Here is a 21,991-nt window from a genome sequence, read left to right on the forward strand (position 1 = left end):
TATCAATAATCTCAGATATGCAGATGACACCACCCACATGGCAGAAAGTGAAGAGGAACTAAAAAGCCTCTTGATGAAAGTGAAAGTGGAGAGTGAAAAAGTTGGCTTAAAGCTCAACATTCAGAAGACAAAGATCATGGCATCTGGTCCCATCACTTCATGGGAAATAGATGGGGAAACAGTGGAAACAGTGTCAGACTTTATTTTGGGGGGCTCCAAAATCACTGCAGACGGTGATTTCAGCCATGAAAGTAAAAGACGCTTACTCCTTGGAAGGAAAGTTATGACCAACCTAGATAGCATGTTGAAAAGCAGAGACATTACTTTACCAACAAAGGTCTGTCTAGTCAAGGCTATGGTTTTTCCAGTGGTCAGATATGGATGTGAGAGTTGGACTGTGAAGAAGGCTGAGCGCTGAAGAGTTGCAGCTTTTGAACTGTGGTATGGAGAAGACTCTTGAGAGTCCCTTGGACTGCAAGGAGATCCAACCACTCCATTCTGAAGGAGATCAGCCCTATGCGTTCTTTGGAAGGAATGATGCTAAAGCTGAAACTCCAGTACTTTGGCCACCTCATGCAAAGAGTTGACTCATTGGAAAAGACTCTGATGCTGGGAGGGATTGGGGGCAGGAGGAGAAGGGGACCACAGAGGATGAGATGGCTGGATGGCATCACTGACTCAATGGACGTGCGTCTGAGTGAACTACGGGAGTTGGTGATGGACACGGAGGCCTGGCGTGCTGCGATTCATGGGGTCGCAAAGAATCGGACACGACTGAGCGACTGAACTGAACTGAGAGTAGTCCAGAAACTGTTTAATAATCATTTAAAAATGTTTTCGCCACCCATTGTTTTACTATGTTACTCTATATGTCTAGGATCTGCCTGTTGCAAAATGTCAGGCAATCAATACTTTCATTGTAATATAACTCCCTTTTGTCTCATTAAAGTCCAGAGTGCTTATAAATTGATGCTTTCACCTTTTGTTAGGCTGTTCAATAGATTGCCCCAATTTTTACATGGAGAATTACTCCAGTGAGAAATGATCACTTAAAATTAATGCAGATTTTTTTGTGTCATGTTTATATCTGGTCCGATTATTATACATACAACTTCACTGTTTAGAGAAGCTGCCTTTCATTTAAAAAAATGGTTTATTTAAATGTGAGGATATAATACCTGTCAGATGCCAATACTATAAAAACAGTTAAATTCACTGGTTAGGGAAGCTGCCTTCCATTTAAAAAATGGTTTATTTAAATGTCAGGATATAAAACCAGTCAGATATCAATATTATAAAAACAGTTAAATTCCAAGTTAAATTCAAGTAATTTTCACAAAAATCTTTAAAATTTTAACTGATTATTTGAAAAAAATTAATTTTATCTTAGAAAAAATAAGAATAAAAGTGATTAACAATTAGTGATTATTTTGTTTGTAATCTTTGTAAGAAATATTATTAAAAACAGTCACCTTTATTCTCTTTCCCTTATTAAAAGTATGTGAATGCATTGGTACAGTCACTGGAATTTCTGTGAGAGTTGTTACTGTCTGTACAAGAGGCTCTTGCAAACCCCATCACATCTAGGATGGGACTAGGTTCAAGGTGCTCATGACACATTTTTTGGTAATGAAAATTAAAAGATGATCAAACAAGAAGTATTTTCTATTAAAATTGCTTTTGATTTTATATAAAGGCTTAAAATATAATATTCCATCACTCCATCTCTAATTTTTGGTAAGGAAATGATAAACACTTTAAGCTAGGGTACATTTAAAATCATTACATTAAGGCAAATTCTTATAACTTGTATGTCTCTATGTAGGGTATACTACAGCTGTACAATGTGAAACCTTCCCAGAAAGATTTATTCTATTTTTGCTTTTTCAGGATTCTGTAGTCCTGGCAAAGGAAGAGATATCAAAAAGGGCTAGAAAATGATTTATTGTCAAACATAGTCCTTGACTACTAAGCTAGATAGTAGCACTAGGAAAGCTGCCACAATTTTATGAGAGGAACATAAAATAAGAGGTGAACAAGCTTTGGAGTTCTCAAAGGTCCTTTCATCAGCTACCACCTTCATCCTGGAGAAAGGAGCTCTTATTTCTCCAAAGCAGGTGTATCCAATACTTTTCTATGCCAGATGTATAAAAGATATTTCATTGTTAAAATAAATAATAGAGCATTTGTGGAAAATTCTTTGCAAAATACTTTGACTTCAAAGAAAAGTTTGAGAAAATAGTGTACATGAAGTGCTGTATATTTGTAGTTCTTGCTCTAGAGAGTAACTCAGTTCCTATTAGACATTACCAATTAGTATGTTAGATGGAAGATGCTATAAAAAATAACAACAAAATTTGGATATTTAATAGATTCTGTAGAAATATGCACTTTAATGTCTAATATGTTGCATTGCAAATGCAACTGTTTTCTTTTGGTACTCATCATATGTGTGCTCAGTCGCTTCAGTCGTGTAGTATTCTTTGCGACCCCATGGACTACAGCCTGCCAGGCTCCTCTGTCCATGGGATTCTACAGGCAAGAATTCTGGAGTGGGTTCCTGTGCCCTCCTGCAGGGGATCTTCCTGACCCAGGAGTTGAACCCGCATCTCCTCTGTCTTCTGCATTGCAGGCTGACTCTTTACCCACTGAGCCACCTGGGAAGCCCACTCATCATATAAGTAAGTCAAATTGCTGTTAGAAAAAAAGGTTCAAGCATAAGAGGCAGGAATTCTGAACTTTATCTGCAAATTGGGAATAACATTTTTTCCCATACAGTTTTGATGAGAAATTGAATAAAATAATATATATTAATGTGCTTTGTGATTGTAAAACTTTCTGTAGATATTAATCCTAATTCCAATGTCAATTACAATAAGTATTATTATTCTCTTAAATTCCAGTAAGTGTTCTTTATTCCAATGTGAGAGAATATCTTTTATTTCTCCACCAATTGCATGGATTTTCTGGTGAAATATGGTATCTATGCAATTTGATCACTGAAAGAGAAAAAAAGAAATTACTGAAGAGAATATCTATTTTGTGTAAAGGAAAGGGAATAAAATTGGAGCTAGTCCCAGCCACCCCAGGCATTTTTCAAGAAATGGCTTCATTTTTACCTATAACTAGCATTCTATTTACCTTGTTATATGTTTTTTGAACAAATACAAGGAAAGATCAAGGGGTAAAATTGTTCTTTGTCTGGCTTTACTTTTGTCCTTCTATTTGGCTTCCTGGATCATTCTTCAGTAGGGGAACATTTCAAAGAAATTTATAATCACTATGATTTTATTCATCTTCTGCAGTAATGGACAAGATTTCTCAAGGTATGAACAAGAAAAATAGCACTGACCAATTTTTAAATTAATGTATATTTCAAGTATATAACATTATCTTAATTAACCATGATTTGAATTTATATGTTGAATTATTTCAGGGACTAAAAGATAAAATAATTATAACTCTTAAAGCATACATGTATTTGAGCATTTTAACTGCTGTTTTATAAATTTAACAATTTGTATTTCTTTGGCATAAATTGTGCTATTCTGGGTTCAATCAGTGTTTGAAAGAACCTAGTTTTTATAATAATATCTGTGTATGAGTGTATATTTATATGTTTATCACCAAAACCAAAAAAATTTTGACATGCACTCAGTTAAATATCTGACCATGTATTATCATATATACTACATGACTTTAAGCTAACCATAGATTTAAAAATGATTATCATTTTATTTGTGGAATTAAGGTTTCAGCTATTTTTTCCCTCTCTTATCCTAAATTAATTCAATTCTTATGATGATTCCACCAAAGTTAGAGCCTCTGGAATGTGTTATTAAGCCTTATGATTCTATTGATTTCTGTATTAGTAAAGCATATACATAGTTTGATTATAGAAGTAAATACTTTTCAGCTATTAAGAAAAGAAAAATTTGAAATAATTATTTATCTGGATTGAGATGACCAGATCCTATATACTCTTTTTTTTTGTTTTTTTTTTTTCTTCCCAACCTGGCTAAACCTGTGATGTAGATCAAAAGCTTTCACAAAGACTATCTTGGAAGCAACATCATAGATAAGTGCTGTGATCACAAAGATAAGTGAGTATGCTTTCATTATCCTACTTCCTGCTTGGAACAACTGAAATTTTTTGTTGAAGGAAGAGATGGGAAGTGGAAACATCCTCAAGATAGTTGTTGAACAAATGTAAAATCCCTCTAATAAATACTCTACTTGCCACATCCTATATCAGAACACAGACAGTCATGTTAATGGCTGCTGCTGCTGCTAAATCACTTCAGTCGTGTCCGACTCTGTGCGACCTCATAGACGGCAGCCCACCAGGCTTCCCCGTCCCTGGGATTCTCCAGGCAAGAACACTGGAGTGGGTTGCCATTTCCTTCTCCAATGCATGAAAGTGAAAAGTGAAAGTGAAGTCGCTCAGTCGTCAGTCGTGTCCGACTCTAGTGACCCCATGGACTGCAGCCTAGCAGACTTCTCTGTCCATGGGATCTTCCAGGCAAAAGGTATATAAAAATATTGGTTTACAAATACAAAAATATTTCATCTTTACGTGGGTTATGTGATTGTAGTAGACAGTCAGAAATACAAACATTTAGGAAATGAAGAGTCTGGGGTAAGTTGTGCAGTACAAAGATATATTTGAGTTTTGTAAAAAGAAGAAATTACTTCAGCACTTCATATCAGATTTGAAAGCACTGCCGTGGGAGCCATTTAAAAGCTGGCAGGGAGTGGAGGTGAAGGAAAATCAAACAGGAAAAAAGCCAACTGACAATAGTCATGTTTGGATTTGTTACCTATACTAAAGTAAAAATTAAAGATTATTTTATCAGGATATTTAAAACAATTTGGTTTCATTACCATTATTTTACTGACCCTTGTCCATAAATTTATTTTTAATGTAAAGTACAATAATAAGTTTATATACCATTACTAAAATCAGGTCTTATAAAGGCTCTAAATTTTTTTTTTAATTTTACAATCAGGAACAGTAAGTATAAATTTTTTATTGTACCTAAGGTTTTTATTTTTTTTTAATTTAATTGAAATGTAGTTGATTTACAATATTGTGTTAGTTTTAGTTGTACAGCAAAGTGATTCAGTTTATATGTGTGTGTATGTGTGTGTGTGTGTCTGTGTGTGTTTGTGTGTGTCTGTGTGTGTATGTATTGGGTTGACCCAAAAGTTCATTTGGGTTTTCCATAAGATATTAATTGACTTTTTGACCAAATCTCTCTCTCGCTCTCTCTTTTCATGTGCCTTTTGGCCATTTGTATGTCTCTTTTGGAGAAATGTCTGAAGGCTTTTTAAATATTGACTTAAGAGCATGATATCTTTTATGACACTTAGTATTGACCATAACAATAGAGGAGGCTCATATTTCTGTAGCTGTCACTCATTATACAATGTATTTCTGTTACTGGCTTGACATGGGTTGTGTGAGATAGCTTCAGATGAGGAGGATAATGGGTGACCCGAACCTACAATCTCTGTCTTTGAGATACATATAGCAATCAAAAAAATGCAAACTACCACTGTGGACTTAGGCACAAAGCAACGTTTATTAAAGCATAGATACTCTCTCAGAGGGGCTTCTCAGGTGGCTGAGTGGTAAATAATCCACCTGCCAAACAGAAGAGGCTGTTCAATCCCTGGGTCAGGAAGATCCCTTGGAGAAGGAAATGAAAACCACTCCATTATTCTTGCCTGGAAAATTCCATGGGCAGAGGAACTTGGCAGGCTACATTCCATGGGGTCAAAAGAGTCAGACAGAGCTTAACAACTGAACAGCAGCAACAACAACACTCTCAGAGGGAGGCAGGGCTGTTTCTACAAAGTAAAACCAACCCTCCCATATAGGGTTAAAGGAGTTGTTCTGGGAGGAAGCAGGTGTGACCATGGATGAGTGACAGGAGATTGGTATTTGATTGACTCTCCTGAGTTCTGTAACAACTTATTATTGCATATGCCTTCACTCTTGATTTGTTAAGAAATGCTCACCATGGGGAGGGAAAAGCCACACATATATTTTATTATAATGTTTGTATGAGTGTGGGTTTATTAGATATTATACGCCTGTCTAGTCTGGGCATGTGTAGCCCATAGAAGTTATCTTGTGTTACAATGCTCCCTCTTTATCAGGATAAGCTGCCCACCACTTGACCATATCCTTGCCTATCCTGGTGAGAGGGTAACAGGCAGGAAGGCCAGGGGTCTCCAAATGGAGGAAATAGGCTGCAAGTGTCAGACATTTTTATCTCTCTTAAGTGGCAGGAGGAAGCAAACTAGCATTATTTTTTTCCTTCTCTATACAAATTTAAAAGGAGATTTCTCTTAAAATACTGTGTTGCCATAATGACACCTGGTTTCACCTGAAGTTAACTATTCTCAAATCTTGAGTTAACCAATGCATTTTTCTTATGGAAATGTTTGTCTTCAGCTATGTTAATGTACTATGCATTTACCCCAAAGTCTGTCTTCAAGTTGGTTCTGCCAAATGGCTCAGAACCTACTTGACAAACCAGTATGTTATACTCAGGCATTGTTCCCCTAATCTATGTAAATTAAACTATTTGTATGGTAATCTGCCCTTCTACAAGATTCAAGACAATCCTTGTATGGCCCAGAATGAATGTTCTGGTGCCAAGATTATCCCAAAATACATCTTATGGATGAGGGGCCTGGTGCCATTCTGAGTTTTAAGATATTCCTTTCTTTCATTAACAGACTGCTAGTGACTAACATCCAGCTGAAGACTTGCAAAGGGGTACTCTTTCTGCCCCCTTCTGATGCCTATGTGAGAAGCTTTCTCTATCTCCTTTTTACTTTAATAAAACTTTATTACACAAAACCCCTGAGTGATCAGTCCTCGTCTCTAGCCCTGGATTGAATTCTTCTCCTCCAGAGGCCAAGAATCATGGCATCTTTTTGTTCAGCAACAACCTTTCATCTTAGGGATGAGTACAGGATCCTTTAGGACAAGGTAAAGATACTTGGAGCTCTAGTTCTTTGTTCTCCTAGTGAACATGTTTTCTGCTGTACTTTACTATTTTATTCACACTTTACACAAGGTGTGCTTGTGTGAATGAATGAAACACCCTGCGTGAAGCAAGTGAGGAGCCCTGCTCTGTGGTTCCACGGTGATCTTATATGGCTTATGGCAAAAACCTGTCGGGGGTTTATACCGACCTGCCAATGCCAAGAGGCACCCAATGTCTCCTTTGGGGACCGACCAGAAATGGGCAAATTGTGTGGACCGAATTCTCCTTTCCCAGTCACACTTTTTGGTCTCTTTTACCATTTCATAACTCCTTGGAAATTAGAAGCACCAACCTTATCTATCGGATCATAGACTTTCAAGGGACTTGTGATCTATGCTGTTACTGTGTACTGTGACTTAGGTCCCAAACTTGGATTGATAGTCAAAAAGTGCCTAGCCTCACTAGGAATTGGAAGTTCAAGGTCAAGAGAGGGTCTCCAGATGGTTGGGACATAACTAGACTATTCCCCTCTTGTCTTTAGCCACCATCACCTCTTTGCTGCTACTGTCAGGGGAGAGATCCCGGATGGTTGGGGTGTGACTTGGTTATTCCTCTGTAATAAGAAAAAAAATCCTTTTTTTTTTTCCTGCCTATGTCACATTCTTTCTGCTAATGTCAACTATCTAACATTTCTATTTTTCACATCTGTGAATTAAATCTTAAGATAGCTTCATCATGTGGTAAAGCTGAAATAATATATGTAAATTGCATAACCAATACTCGATGCTTTCTAAATTGTAGCTCTGGTCATTCATGGTCATCACCATCTTCTTTTCTAAATGTCAGAGAAAATATTTTCATTGTATTTTATTCTTGTTATTTTTAAAGTCTGACTCTATATACACATGCATATGGGCTTCCGAGGTGGCACTAATGTTAAAGCATCTGCCTGACGATTCGGGAGACACAAGAGCCATGAGTTTGATCCTTGGATCAGGAAGATCCTATGAGGAAGGAAATGGCAACTCACTCCAGTATTCTTGCCTGGAAAATTTCATGGACAAAGAAGCCTGGTGGTCTGCAGATCATGGGGTCGCCAAGAGTGGGACATGACTGAGCATGCACACACACACATACACATGAATATTGCATCCTCTGAATTCCTTGACATGTCCTTCTTTAAATCTTTTTCTTCTCTGTTTCTAGTTATCCAATAGAAATTTCCAAATTTAGTATAGTTTAGATGTAGCTGAACCCCACTATATAGTATAGGGATATGAGAATAAGTAAGGTTCTTCGTTTTTATTATTTTCTGGAATAATTCACAGTCAATGACAACCTAAGTCCTGTTTCTTGTCCTTAAATGATAGCATAGATAACATAGTTTGGTTACCTTTTTCCCCCCTCCTGAAGTGAATTCCCTCCCATTTACTTATCTTCAAACTTTTCTAGGACTTCTCACGTGGCGCTAGAGGTAAAGAATCCACCTGCCAAGGCAGGAGATGTAAGAGACGCAGATTCCATCCCCAGGTTAGGAAGATCCTCTGGAGGAGAGCATGGCAACTCAGTCCAGTGATTCTTGCCTGAAGAATCCCATGGACAGAGGAGCCTAGCAGGCTACAGTCCATAGGGTTGCAAAGAGTCAGACATGACTGAAGTTACTTAGCACGCATGCATGCAAACTTTTCTTGAAGATTATCTGATGCTTTTTGTCAACTAAAACAATCATGTTGTAGCTTCGTATGGTTTAATGCACTCATATAAAGTGCCATTTTTTTTTTCCATTTGACTCTGTGCCATTTAAATTACCAGAGAGATAGGAAGCAAAGCCATTTAACAATGCACTGCTATGCAGGCTTCCTGAAGATTTGTCCTAAAATAACTTAACAAAGGAGTATCTCCCAATAGGATATATGGCTACATTTGTGCTATCCTTTGAGGAATGCTGTGACTCCTCCCCTATCCTCATCTACTCTCTGTCACACTTAAAAATGGCCCCATTCTTAACTTTCTGTACAGTGAGTGTCTAAAGCAAATTTTAGAATGCTTTAAGTCCTAATGGCTTTCCCAGGTTCAAGAGAACCTTACTAATCATCAAAGACCCAGATTAAATATCATTTTCTCTGGGAGCACCTTCTTGATTCCTTGAGGCAATTAAACCTCATTCTCCTTCTGTTCCCTGCTCACACATTAGTTGTAGCATCAGATTAATATACTTGTCCTCACAATAGTTAACACAGGGCCTAAAAGAAAAATGCTCAATATATGTGTGAACAAATTTTAAAAAATGAATGAGCCAAATGCTTAAGGTATAGTTTTTATCTTAAGCTTAAAAAATCTCAGCAGGGAATTCTTAATGAGATCTGTATGTGAGTTGGTCTGTTAAGAATGAATGGTTGTGAGGAGTGAATGGAGTGGAAAGATGTTTCTGATCCAAATGAGAGGGGAGCTCTCTGTTGAACAGAGGTATAGAAAGACAGGTAGATAATTCTTATAGTTTTACTTAGAGCCAATTATGCCTCTGAATATCTAATCAAGAGAAATTATTTACCTTATACATGATCAAATGTAAACTAGAAATTGCTGTCAATGTGGAGAAGGCATAAAAACATAGAAACACACATATTAACAAAGAGTGACAAAATTTAAAGCTGCAATATTTTGATTTGTAAATATCCATTTAGAAGGATTCATTTCTTTGGTAAAGTATAATGTGAAATATTAAAAATTTTGAATTAAATGTTACATAAAATGAAAAGTTATAGTATCGATCTTGCATGAATCTGTGTCACTCAGATACATGATTTTCTGCTTATCCGCCTATAGTGTGGAATTTGATGGAGGGTTATTTTTTTCTTTTTCTTTTTCCTTAGCAGTTTGTCAGAAGAACAGAGGTGTTTAAGTGGGTTAATATCTTTCTGAGTGACAAACGTCTATGACTTTATTACTATATGCCCATTACTGTTTTGCTTATACAGCAATCTTTTCTATGAGATTTTCATTCAATTTTTATGTGTTTTCCTTTATTAGAAATAAAATAAATAGGACATTTTTCCATTTAGGGAATATCTTAAGGAATGACATTCAGTTAGAAAGCTGGAACTTTATAATAAAACAGAACTGATATAGACACAGATAGATGTAATGTTGAATATTACATATTGAAATAAATTTAAAAAACACTTTTAGGATTGTTAGTGGGAAACACTGAAGCATAACATAATTTTTTTTCCACATTCCAATAAATTTATTCTGTAAAAACAATACATTTTTTGTTTATGATTTTTTTTTACAGTAAACTTTTCAACTACAAACCTTGAATATGCTAAAGATGTTCCAAGGACAAGCATAATAGGATTGATAAAACCCAATTGACTAAATGTGTTCTCATAATACAAGTTGGCATAAAAATAAATAAAATTTTCTATTATCACAATTGCAGCAATAATGTACACATAATAATGGTTTGTGGATGAGTATTAACTATTCTAATTCTAGTTCCAAAAAAAAAAAAAACGGATCATTTAAAAGTCTATATTTAAAAGTCAGTGCTTTGTCTTACTTCCCATAGGGCTACTGATGAGTCCAGCTTTAAAATGTAAAGTATCCAGCTTGAGTAATTAGCTCAAATTGTATTGGCATTGGGAGAAAATAAAGCACAGCCTTTATCTTGGAGTAACACAAAAGACTCATTTAACTTCACATATGGAAACTGAGCTTGTGTATGTAAAACATGAGTTTTGAGAAGTATAAGTTGTCAACTAGCTATTTCTAATATGGAATAGGTATTTTAGAGCATGGTTCAACTGTACACATGGCCTAAAGACTGAAGGACAATTTAAAGTTCACCTTCAATATGCCAACATTATGCATCTAGTAATTGGTTCCTGGGTTCTGTCACAGAGAAGAAATCCCTTAAGCATTATGTTGAGTGGTCTTTTTATTTATTTATTTATTTTTTATAACTGACATGGTCTCAGGATTTTTTTTTCCAATTATATTTATTTATTTATTTTTACTTTACAATATTGTATTGGTTTTGCCACACATTGACATGAATCCACCATGGGTGTACATGTGTTCCCCATCCCATCCCTCTGGGTCATCCCAGTGAACCAGTCCCGAGCATGATGTATCATGCATCAAACCTGGACTAGCAATTCATTTTACATGTGATAATTTACATGTTACAATGAAATTCTCTCATATCATCATGCCCTCGTCCTCTCCCTCAGAGTCCAAAAGACTGTTCTATACATCTGTGTCTCTTTTGCTGTCTTGCATACAGGGTTATCATTCCCATCTTTCTAAATTCCATATATATGTGTTAGTATACTGTACTGGTGTTTTTCTTTCTGGCTTAATTCACTCTGTATAATAGGCTCCAGTTTCATCCACCTCATTAGAACTGATTCAAATGTATTCTTTTTAATGGCTGAGTAATACTCCATTGTGTATATGTACCACTGCTTTCTTATCCATTCATCTGCTGATGGACATCTAGGTTGCTTCTATGTCCTGGCTATTAAAAACAATGCTGTGATGAACATTGCAGTACACGTGTCTCCTTCAATTCTGGTTTCCTCAGTGTGTATGCCCAGCAGAGGGATTGCTGGGTCATATGGCAGTTCTATTTCCAGTTTTTTAAGGAATCTCCACACTGTTCTCCATAGTGGCTGTACTAGTTTGCATTCCCACCAACAGTGTAAGAGGGTTCCCTTTTCTCCACACCCTCTCCAGCATTTATTGCTTGTAGACCTTTGTGTAGCAACCATTCTGACTGGTGTGAAATGGAACTTCATTGTGGTTTTGATTTGCATTTCTCTGATAATGAGTGATGATGACCATCTTTTCATGTTTGTTAGCCATCTGTATGTCTTCTTTGGAGAAATGTCTATTTAGTTCTTTGGCCCACTTTTTGATTTGGTCATTTATTTTTCCAGAATTGAGCTGCAGGAGTTGCTTGTATATTTTTGAGATTAATTCGTTGTCAGTTGCTTCATTTGCTATTATTTTCTCCCATTCTGAAGGCTGTCTTTTCACCTTGCTAATAGTTTCCTTTGATGTGCAGAAGCTTTTAAGGTTAATTAGGTCCCATTTGTTTATTTTTGCTTTTATTTCCAATATCCTGGGAGGTGGGTCATAGAGGATCCTGCTGTGATTTATGTCAGAGAGTGTTTTGCATATATTCTCCTCTAGGAGTTTTATAGTTTCTGGTCTTACGTTTAAATCTTTAATCCAACTTGAGTTTATTTTTGTTTATGTAGTTAAAAACTGATCTAGTTTCATTCTTTTACAAGTGGTTGCCCAGTTTTCCCAGCACCACTTGTTAAAGAGATTGTCTTTTCTCCATTGTATACGCTTGCATTCTTTGTCAAAGATAAAGTGTCCATAAGTGTGTGGGTTTATCTCTGGGCTTTCTACTTTGTTCTATTGATGTATATTTTTGGCTTTGTGCCAGTACCATACTGTCTTGATGACTGTGGCTTTGTAGTAGAGCCTAAAGTCAGGCAGGATGATTCCTCCAGTTCCATTCTTCTTTCTCAAGATTGCTTTGGCTCTTCAAGGTTTTTTGTATTTCCATGAAAATTGTGAAATTATTTGTTCTAGTTCTGTGAAAAATACCGTTGGTAGCTTCATAGTGGGGAGAAGGCAATAGCACCCCACTCCAGTACTCTTGCCTGGAAAATCCCATGGATAGAGGAGTCTGGTGGGCTGCAGTCCATGGGGTCGCTAAGAGTCAGATACAACTGAGCGACTTAACTCTCACTTTTCATTTTTATGCATTGGAGAAGGAAATGGCAACCCACTCCAGTGTTCTTGCCTGGAGAATCCCAGGGACTGGGTATCCTGGTGGGCTGCCATCTGTGGGGTTGCACAGAGTTGGACATGACTGAAGCGACTTAGCAGCAGCAGCAGCTTGATAGGGATTTCACTAAATCTAAATATTTCTTTGGGTAGTATACTCATTTTCACTATATTGATTCTTCTGATCCATGAGCACGGTATATTTCTCCATCTATTTGTGTCCTCTGATTTATTTCACCAGTGTTTTATAGTTTTCTATACACAGGTCTTTTGTTTCTTTAGGTAGACATATTCCTAAGTATTTTATTCTTTTCATTGCAATGGTGAATGGATTTGTTTCCTTAATTTCTCTTTCTATTTTCTCATTATTAGTGTATAGGAATGCAAGGGATTTATGTGTGTTGATTTTATATCCTGCAATTTTACTATATTCATTGATTAGCTCTAGTAATTTTCTGGTGGAGTCTTTAGGGTTTTCTCTGTAGAGGTGCCGGGGTCCAGCCCCAGTGGATCCAGGGAAATTCGAAGGAGAGACGGCTTCGGCGAATACACTGGCTTTAATTAGATATTAATTACAGATATCAAGAGTAATAGAATAAGGATAGCTCAGTGAGAAAATTCAGTGGAGAAAAGAGGCTGAGTAGCTTGCTTTATGCGGAAAACCAATAAAACTTCAAGACAAGAAGTTTGCACCACTTACGTAGGCCACAGGCATCCTTCCATTCTCCCGAAGGAGAGGAGACACTGAGGCCTCCCCGGTCGGATCTTAGAAGCCCAGGCAAAATTAGTAAGCTTGGCGGGCCTCTGCGCTCCAGATGGAAACTCAGCCAGAGTTTGAGAGAAAGAATGACATGAGGAGACCAGTATTTCGAGGAACTGATCCCAATTCTTTATTTTCCAGGGTCTGTTTTTATACACTGAGATGTTATACAAAAGTCATGCGGGGTCAGCAGTCCTGACTTTTATTAAAGTCAGGTGCTTCATACAGATATATACAGAGGTCTTAGGGGTGTTACATCATCTTCTGGCCAGGGGGCCTGCTGACAATTTATGACCCTCTCCTTGTGACAGCGGTCAGTCAACACTTATTTCTCCAGGGGTGATTATTCTTAAAACAGACACCACCCAAATAAAGTTACATTCCTATAGAGTGAGGGTGTAGTGAGTTTTAATTAAGGAAAGAATTTACTTAGCCTAAGGTCTAACGTGATTAATATCGAAGGTTAATACTTATTTCTTCTATATATTCATTAATGTGTATAAGGGCAGGGGATGTGGAGACTTAGCAGCAAACATTGGCTCAAAAAATGAAAAACCCTTCACCAATACAATTTCTAATCACCCCACTATACTATACTAATAGTTTTCTAACTTCTCTGAAGAACCTGTTTTTAGAAGGTTTAAAGCATCTCGTGCCTCTCACAGTTGGGAGGCTGTGAGCAATCAGATGTGGCCAGACAAGCTTGTCAGGCAGGCTAGAGAACCTTCAGAGGAGTTTGTGAGTTTGGAACACTCCTGTCATGCCCAGGAATTATTATCAACTGGAGCTCTAAGTTAACTCCTTCTCTGAAAGAGGTGGTGGGGGACAGCCCTCAGTAAAGTCAGAGGTGTAGGTGAGAGCACAAAGTAGTAAAGTAGGCAGGCTCTGGTTATGGGGGTAGATGCTCGAGAATTTCCAGGGCGACTCCTGAGGCTCGATCCCGCCTTTGTGTATGTTGAGCCTCCTTCCTCATGACCTTTGCCACAGACAGAGCTCCTCACGCTGGCCCCCGGCATAGAGGATCATGTCATCTGTAAACAGTGAGAGTTTTACTTCTTCTTTTCCAATTTGGATTCCTTTTATTTCTTTTTCTGCTCTGATTGCTGTGGCCAAAATTTCCAAAACAATGTTGAATAGTAGTGGTTAAAGTGGGCACCCTTGTCTTGTTCCTGACTTTAGGGGAAATGCTTTCAATGTTTCACCATTGAGGATAATGTTTGTTGTGGGTTTGTCATATATAGCTTTTATTATGTTGAGGTATGTTCCTTCTATTTCTGCTTTCTGGAGAGTTTTTATCATAAATGGATGTTAAATTTTGTCATAGGTTTCTCTGCATCTATTGAGATAATCATATGGTTTTTCTCTTTCAATTTGTTAATGTTGTGTATCACATTGATTGATTTGCAAACATTGAAGAATCCTTGCATTCCTGGGATAAAGCCCACTTGATCATGATATATGATCTTTTTAATATGTTGTTGGATTCTGTTTGCTAGAATTTTGTTTAGGATTTTTGCATCTGTGTTCATCAGTGATATTGGCCAGCAGTTTTCTTTTTTGGTGGCATCTTTGTCAGGTTTTGGTATTAGGGTGATGGTGGCCTCATAGAATGAGTTTGGACGTTTACCTTCCTCTGCAATTTTCTGGAAGAGTTTGAGTAGGATAGGTGTTAGCTCTTCTCTACATTTCTGGTAGAATTCAGCTGTGAAGCCATCTGGACCTGGGCTTTTGTTTGCTGGAAGATTTCTGATTACAGTTTCAGTTTCTGTTCTTGTGATGTGTCTGTTAAAATTTTCCATTTCTTTCTGGTTCAGTTTTGGAAAGCTGTACTTTTCTAAGAATTTGTCCATTTCTTCCAAGTTGTCCATTTATTGGCATATAGTTGCGGATAATAGTCTCTTATTATCCTTTGTATTTCTGTGTTGTCTGCTGTGATCTTTCCATTTTCATTTCTAATTTTGTTGATTTGATTTTTCTCCCTTTGTTTCTTGATGAGTCTGGCTAGTGATTTGTCAATTTTATTTATCTTCTCAAAGAACCAGCTTTTGGCTTTGTTGATTTTTTCTATGGTCTCTTTTGTTTCTTTTGCATTTATTTCTGCCCTAATTTTTAAGATTTCTTTCCTTCTACTAACCCTGGGGTTCTTCATTTCTTCCTGTTCTAGTTGCTTTAGGTGTAGAGTTAGGTTATTTATTTGACTTTTTTTCTTGTTTCTTGAGGTAGGCCTGTATGGCTATGAACCTTCCCCTTGCTGCTGCTGCTGCTGCTGCTAAGTCGCTTCAGTTGTGTCCGATTCTGTGTAACCCCATAGACAGCAGCCCACCAGGCTCCCCCGTCCCTGGGATTCTCCAGGCAAGAACACTGGAGTGGGTTGCCATTTCCTTCTCCAATGTATGAAAGTGGAAAGTGAAAAGTGAAAGTGAAGTCACTCAGTTGTGTTCGACTCTTAGTGACCTCATGGACTGCAGCCTATGAGATTCCTCCATCCATGGGATTTTCCAGGCAAGAGTACTGGAGAGGGATGCCATTGCCTTCTCAGGTGAACCTTCCCCTCAGCACTGGTTTTACAGTGTCCCACATGTTTTGTGTTGGTATTTTCATTTTCATTCGTTTCTATGCATATTTTAATTTCTTTCTTGATTTCTTCTGTGATTTATTGGTTATTCAGCAGCGTGTTGTTCAGCCTTCGTATGTTGGAATTTTTAATAGATTTTCTCCTGTAACTGAGATCTAATCTTATTGTGTTGTCGTCAGAAAAGATGCTTGGAATGATTTCAATTCTTTTGAATTTACCAAGGCTAGATTTATGGCCCATGATATGATCTATCCTGCAGAAGGTTCCATGTATGCTTGAGAAAAAGGTGAAATTCATTGTTTTGGGTTGAAATGTCCTATAGATCACTTAGGTCTGACTGGTCTATTGTATCATTTAAAGTTTGTGTTTCCTTGTTAATTTTCTGTTTAGTTGATCTATTCATAGGTGTGAGTGGGGTATTAAAGTCTCCCACTATTATTGTGTTATTGTTAATTTCCCATTTCATACTTGTTAGCATTTGTCTTACATATTGTGGTGGTCCTATGTTGGGTGCATATATATTTATAATTGTAAATCTTCTTGGATTGATCCTTTGATCATATGTAGTGTCCTTCTTTGTCTCTTTTCACAGCCTTTGTTCTAAAGTCTATTTTATCTGATATGAGTATTGCTACTCCTACTTTCTTTTGGTCTCTATTTTCTTGGAATATCTTTTTCCAGTACTTCATTTTCAGTCTGTATGTGTCCCCTGTTTCGAAGTGGGTCTCTTGTAGACAACATATTTAGGGGTCTTGTTTTTGTATCCATTCAGCCAGTTTTTGTCTTTTGGTTGGGGCATTCAATCCATTTACATTTAAGGTAATTATTGATAAATAGGTTCCCATTGCCATTTACATTACTGTTTTGGGTTCAAGTTTATATACCCTTTCTGCATTTCCTGTCTAGAGAAGATCCTTTAGCATTTGTTGAAGAGCTGGTTTGGTGTTGCTGAATTCTCTCAGCTTTTGCTTGTCTGTAAAGCTTTTGATTTCTCCTACATATTTGAATGAGATCCTTGGTGGGTACAATAATCTGGGCTGTTGATTATTTTCTTTCATCACTTTAAATATGTCCTGCCATTCCCTTCTGGCCTGGAGAGTTTCTATTGAATGATCAGCTCTTATCCTTATGGGAATCCCCTTGTGTGTTATTTGTTGTTTTCCCCTTGCTGTTTTTAATATTTGTTCTCTTTGTTTGATTTTACTTAATTTTATTAATATGGGTATTGGAGTGTTTCACCTTTGGTTTATCCTGTTTGGGACTTTCTGGGTTTCTTGGACTTTGGGGTTATTTCTTTCCCCATTTTTGGGAAGTTTTCAACTGTTATCTCCTCAAGTATTTTCTCGTGGTCTTTCTTTTTGTCTTCTGGGACTCATATAATTCGAATGTTAGGCCATTTAACATTGTCCTGGAGGTCTCTCCGTTTTTCCTCATTGCTTTTATTTCTTTTTTCCTCTCTGTTTCATTTATTTCTACCATTCTATCTTCTTCCTCACTTATCCTATCCTCTGCCTCCATTATTCTATTGTTGGTTCCTTCCAGAGTGTTTTTTATCTCATTTATTGCATTATTCATTATATATTGACTTTTTAAAAATTTCTTCTAGGTCCTTGTTAAACCTTTCTTGCATCTTCTCAATCCTTGTTTCCAGGCCATCTGTAACTACAATTTGTTTTCAAGGTTTTGGATCATTTTCACTATCAACATTCGGAATTCTTTATCAGGTAGATTCCGTATCTCTTCCTCTTTTGTTTGGTTTGGTGGGCATTTATCCTGTTCCTTTCCCTGCTGGGTATTTCTCTGCCTTTTCATCTTGTTTATATTACTGTATTTGGGGTGGCCTTTCTGTATTCTGGCAATGTTGTTCCTCTTTATTGTGGAAGTTCCTCACTGTGGGTGGGGTTGTATGGGTGGCTTGTCAAGGTTTCCTGATTAGGAAAGCTTGTGTCAGTGTTCTGGTGGGTGGAGCTGGATTTCTTCTCTCTGGGGTGCAATGAAGTGTCCAGTAATGAGTTTTGAGATGTCTGTGGGTTTGATGTGACTTTGGGCAGCCTGTATATTAAAGCTCGGAGCTATGTTCCTGTGTTGCTGGAGAATTTGCGTGGTATGTCTTGTTTTGGAACTTGTTGGCCCTTGGGTGGTGCCTGGTTTCAGTGTAGGTATGGAGGCATTTGATGAGCGCCTCTCGATTAATGTTCCCTGGATTCAGGATTTCTCAGGTGTTCTCAGGATTTGGACTTAAGCCTCCTGCCTTTGGTTTTCAGTCTTATTCTTCAGTAGCCTCAAGACTTCTCCATCTATACAGCACTGATGATAAAACATCTAGGTTAATGATGAAAATTTTCTCCACAGTTAGGGACACACAGAGAGGTACACAGAGTTACATGGAGAAGAGTAAAGGGAGGAGGGAGATAGAGATGATCAGGAGGAAAAGAGGGTGAATCAAAAGAGGAGTGAGAAACCTAGCTAGTAATCACTTCCCTATGTGCTCTCACAGTCTGGATCCCTCAGAGATGTTCACAGAGTTACACAGAGAAGAGAAGAGGGAGGAGAGAGATAGTGGTGGCCAGGAGGATAAAAGGGGGAATCAAATGGAGAGAGACAGATCCAGCTAGTAATCAGTTCCCTAAGTGTTCTCCACAGCCCAGAACACACAAAGAGATTCACAGAGTTGGGTAGAGAAGAAAAGGGGGAGGTGGGAGATAGAGGCGGCCTGGTGGAGAGAAAGGATAGTCAAAAAGGGGAGAGAGCAATCACGCCAGTGATTTCACTCCCAAGTAAAAATGGGTACTGAAGATTGGGTTCTTAAAAGTACAAAGTTCATAACAAAAACTGAAAAGCAGAAGTTAAATACCTAGAGGAGAGGTTAGATTCTCAAAAATACAATATTAAAAAAAAGTCACAAAAATTATAAAAAATATATATATGAAGTTTGCTTTAAAAATAGGGTCTTTTTTTGCCAGGTAATAGTAGATTATAAAAATGGAAATTAAAGGAGTAATAGGGGACTTAACAATATATATATATTTTTAATTTAAGAAATGATAATAGTAAAAATATATCTAAGACTTTCTCTGGAGCTGTTGTGGACAATGTGTGTGGGTCGGTTCATTTTCAGATAGATCCTTGGTTCAGCTTGTACTTCTCAAGGTCTATAGGCCCCTTCCTGTGTAGTTGGTGCTAAGTACAGGGTTTTAATCTATTGCACCTGTCACTTCCAAAGCTGTTCCTTCTGTTTATTTTAGCTTCTTCTGTTTGCTGGTCTCTTCAATGTCTAATTTCTGCCCTGACACAAGGAGGGCGGTGATGGTCACTTTTTTTAGGCTCACTTGTTCAGTTGTGCTGTGAGGAGGGAGGAATACTGCAAACAAATGTCACTGGCATGTGCTCACTGTGATTCAGCCACACTGGGTTTGCCCCCATCACGGCATGTGTGCTTTCCCAGTCTACACTCTTCAGGCTCTAGGTTGCTCTGCTGGGAACTGTCTGATGTTGGCCCTGGGTTGTATGCACTCCCCAGGTCTAAGCCTCTCAAGTTCAGGTTCTCGGGTACTCTGCAAAGCCACAGACTTGGTTGGGGCTGCATTTTGTGCCCTTCCCAGGTCCCAGCAGCTCAGGTGACCAGGTGCTTGGTGAGCACAGTTGCCCCCAGTTGAAGGCTGCGACTTATCGCCTTCCCCGTCCTAGCCGCTTGGTTTTCTGGGTGTACAACGGGCGCGCCTTCTCAGGTATGCCATGTGTCTCTTCTGGGGAGCTGATCTCTGGCTGTGACCCTCCCGGCAGATGCCGACCATCCAGAATCCAAAGAAGTCTTGGTTAGCAATGAAGTCTGCTTGAAGTTTGGTATAGGATGCCTCTCTGGTGCCACAATTGCCCCCTTCAGGCTCTGGCTGCTTTACCCTCCCTGTCTCTGGTGGGGGATGGGCCAGTCCACAGCTGGCTACCTCTGCTCAGTCCTTTGTTCTGTGAGTAGGCCTGGTGGTGTCTTAGGTTGGGGCTTTTCACAGAATAGCTATCCCACAGTCTGGGTTGCCATCTCAAGCTAGTTCCCTCAGATTGCCCTCAGGGCATTCAGGCCCTGTCCTTACCCTAAGCAATGCAGCCCATGCCTCCCTGTCCAGCCCCGGCTTGCTAGTGGGGATGTGAGTGTCTAGGCTGCTGCTCTGCTGGAAGTTGGTGTTAGGCACGTAATCTGTGGGTTTTAATTATTTATTTTTCCTCCCAGGTATTTTGCCGTCTGAGATTCCAAGGCCACAGACCCACCAGAGAGAGTGTTTCCTGGTGTTTGGAAACTTCTCTCTTTTTTAAGACTCCCTTCCTAGGACGGAGATCCATCCCTACCTCCTTTGTCTCTATTTTTATTTTTTATATTTTGTCCTACCTCCTTTCAAAGATAATGGGCTGCCTTTCTGGGTGCCTGATGTCCTCTGCCAGCATTCAGAAGTTGTTTTGTGGAATTTGCTCAGCGTTCAAATGTTTTTTCGATGAATTTGTTGGGGAGAAAGTGGTCTTCCAGTCCTATTCCTCTGCCATCTTAGGACTGCCCTCCTGAGTGGTCCTTTTAAAAAAAATGCTAATTTATATTTAACTGAATGTTTGGTGATGATGGAGTAAAAGGCAGGAGAATGATGAACATAACTGCCTTGATAAAGGATCCTAGACTTGTATGAGCTTTTGCAAAGATCTTGATAATCCTTAGTGGTTAAGGGCAACTTCATGCAACCAAATAAGATGAAATTAAGTCAATAACCTTAAAAAATGGCTAAAATGTTTTTTTCCCCCCAAACACATCAGAGAGGAATGTGAATAATGTACATACAAACTGGTGTTCTGTCAGTGACAACAAGGACTATGTGTTGGTTCATATCAAATCCGAGAATATTGAATAACCAAACATATAACCTTCTTGTGGTTTTCTTAGTATGCAGCATTCATTATGGTAGTTAGATCCCTTCACTGGTTTTTTGCAAGTCTGAAGTTGTGTTTCTTGTGTCGTTGCTGGCATCTCCACCCTCAGAGCTGCTTTTATTTTCTTCTTCTTTGCAGTCCTTGTCATCTTCGTCTCCTGGAGATTTTTGGGACTGTTTAGAGGATTTCTTTGAAGTGTATGACTTTTTCTGCTTTGAGCCTGCTTTTTCACTCTTTTTTTGCCTTTTCCATATTCCTCTACTCTGTCGCCTTCTTCCTCACTGCTTGTGTCAGTGGTATTCCCACCTTCTCCCTCAGTTTCTGAAGAGCTCTGTGGCTGAATTGCCTGATATCCAGTAAACTTTACTCCTGGGTTATTTTCTATTTCCCACAATCCTTCATTAAATTCTTTACATTTGTTTGATTTTCCAAACTTCTTTGTATTCCTTGTAAGGGAAGAGCTGTTTGGGACCTAGAAAAGCAGTTTTGTAGGTGCCAAAAAGAAGATAGGGTACTTACTGCCTGGAGGCTTCACAGCTCCCTCTGGGAGTTCATCAATCCCGGTGGGTTAGTGCAGGTAGCCCTTCATCTTGGCGAAGACCAGGTCGCCTGCCTTGTACTCATGGGGCTGTGGACCCGCCATCCTGGCCGCTCCCCTTCCTGGTCGTTCTTGGGTGCCAAAAAGATTCCAGGATGCTGCCCCCACAGCAGGCCTTGAACTGGGCAGGTGGGCGGACAAGGGGCCACTCAGATAAGGGGAAGCATCAAGGTGGTGGCTGAGGCGAGGGGTTGGTTAGGGGGGCTCAGCAAGCCCAGCAAATCACCACCCGGCAGCGGGAGAGGGGAGTCCCCAGGCTCTCGGCTCTTGCCCAGGCCGAGGTCCCTGCCACCACCACGCTGCCCATAAATTTTAATATTTCAGAAAAAATGCCTATT

General features: G+C 38.6%; 1 pseudogene; it reads right to left on the reverse strand.

The window, feature by feature from the left end:
- Nucleotides 1-20,702: 20,702 nt before the first annotated feature.
- On the reverse strand, nt 20,703-21,698 carry LOC147340980 (hepatoma-derived growth factor-related protein 3 pseudogene; annotated as a pseudogene).
- Nucleotides 21,699-21,991: the final 293 nt, after the last annotated feature.

Source organism: Bos grunniens, chromosome X (assembly GCF_055505025.1).
Source record: "Bos grunniens cultivar Pamir isolate PY7600 chromosome X, Bosgru_T2T1.0, whole genome shotgun sequence".
Classification (NCBI taxonomy): domain Eukaryota; kingdom Metazoa; phylum Chordata; class Mammalia; order Artiodactyla; family Bovidae; genus Bos; species Bos grunniens.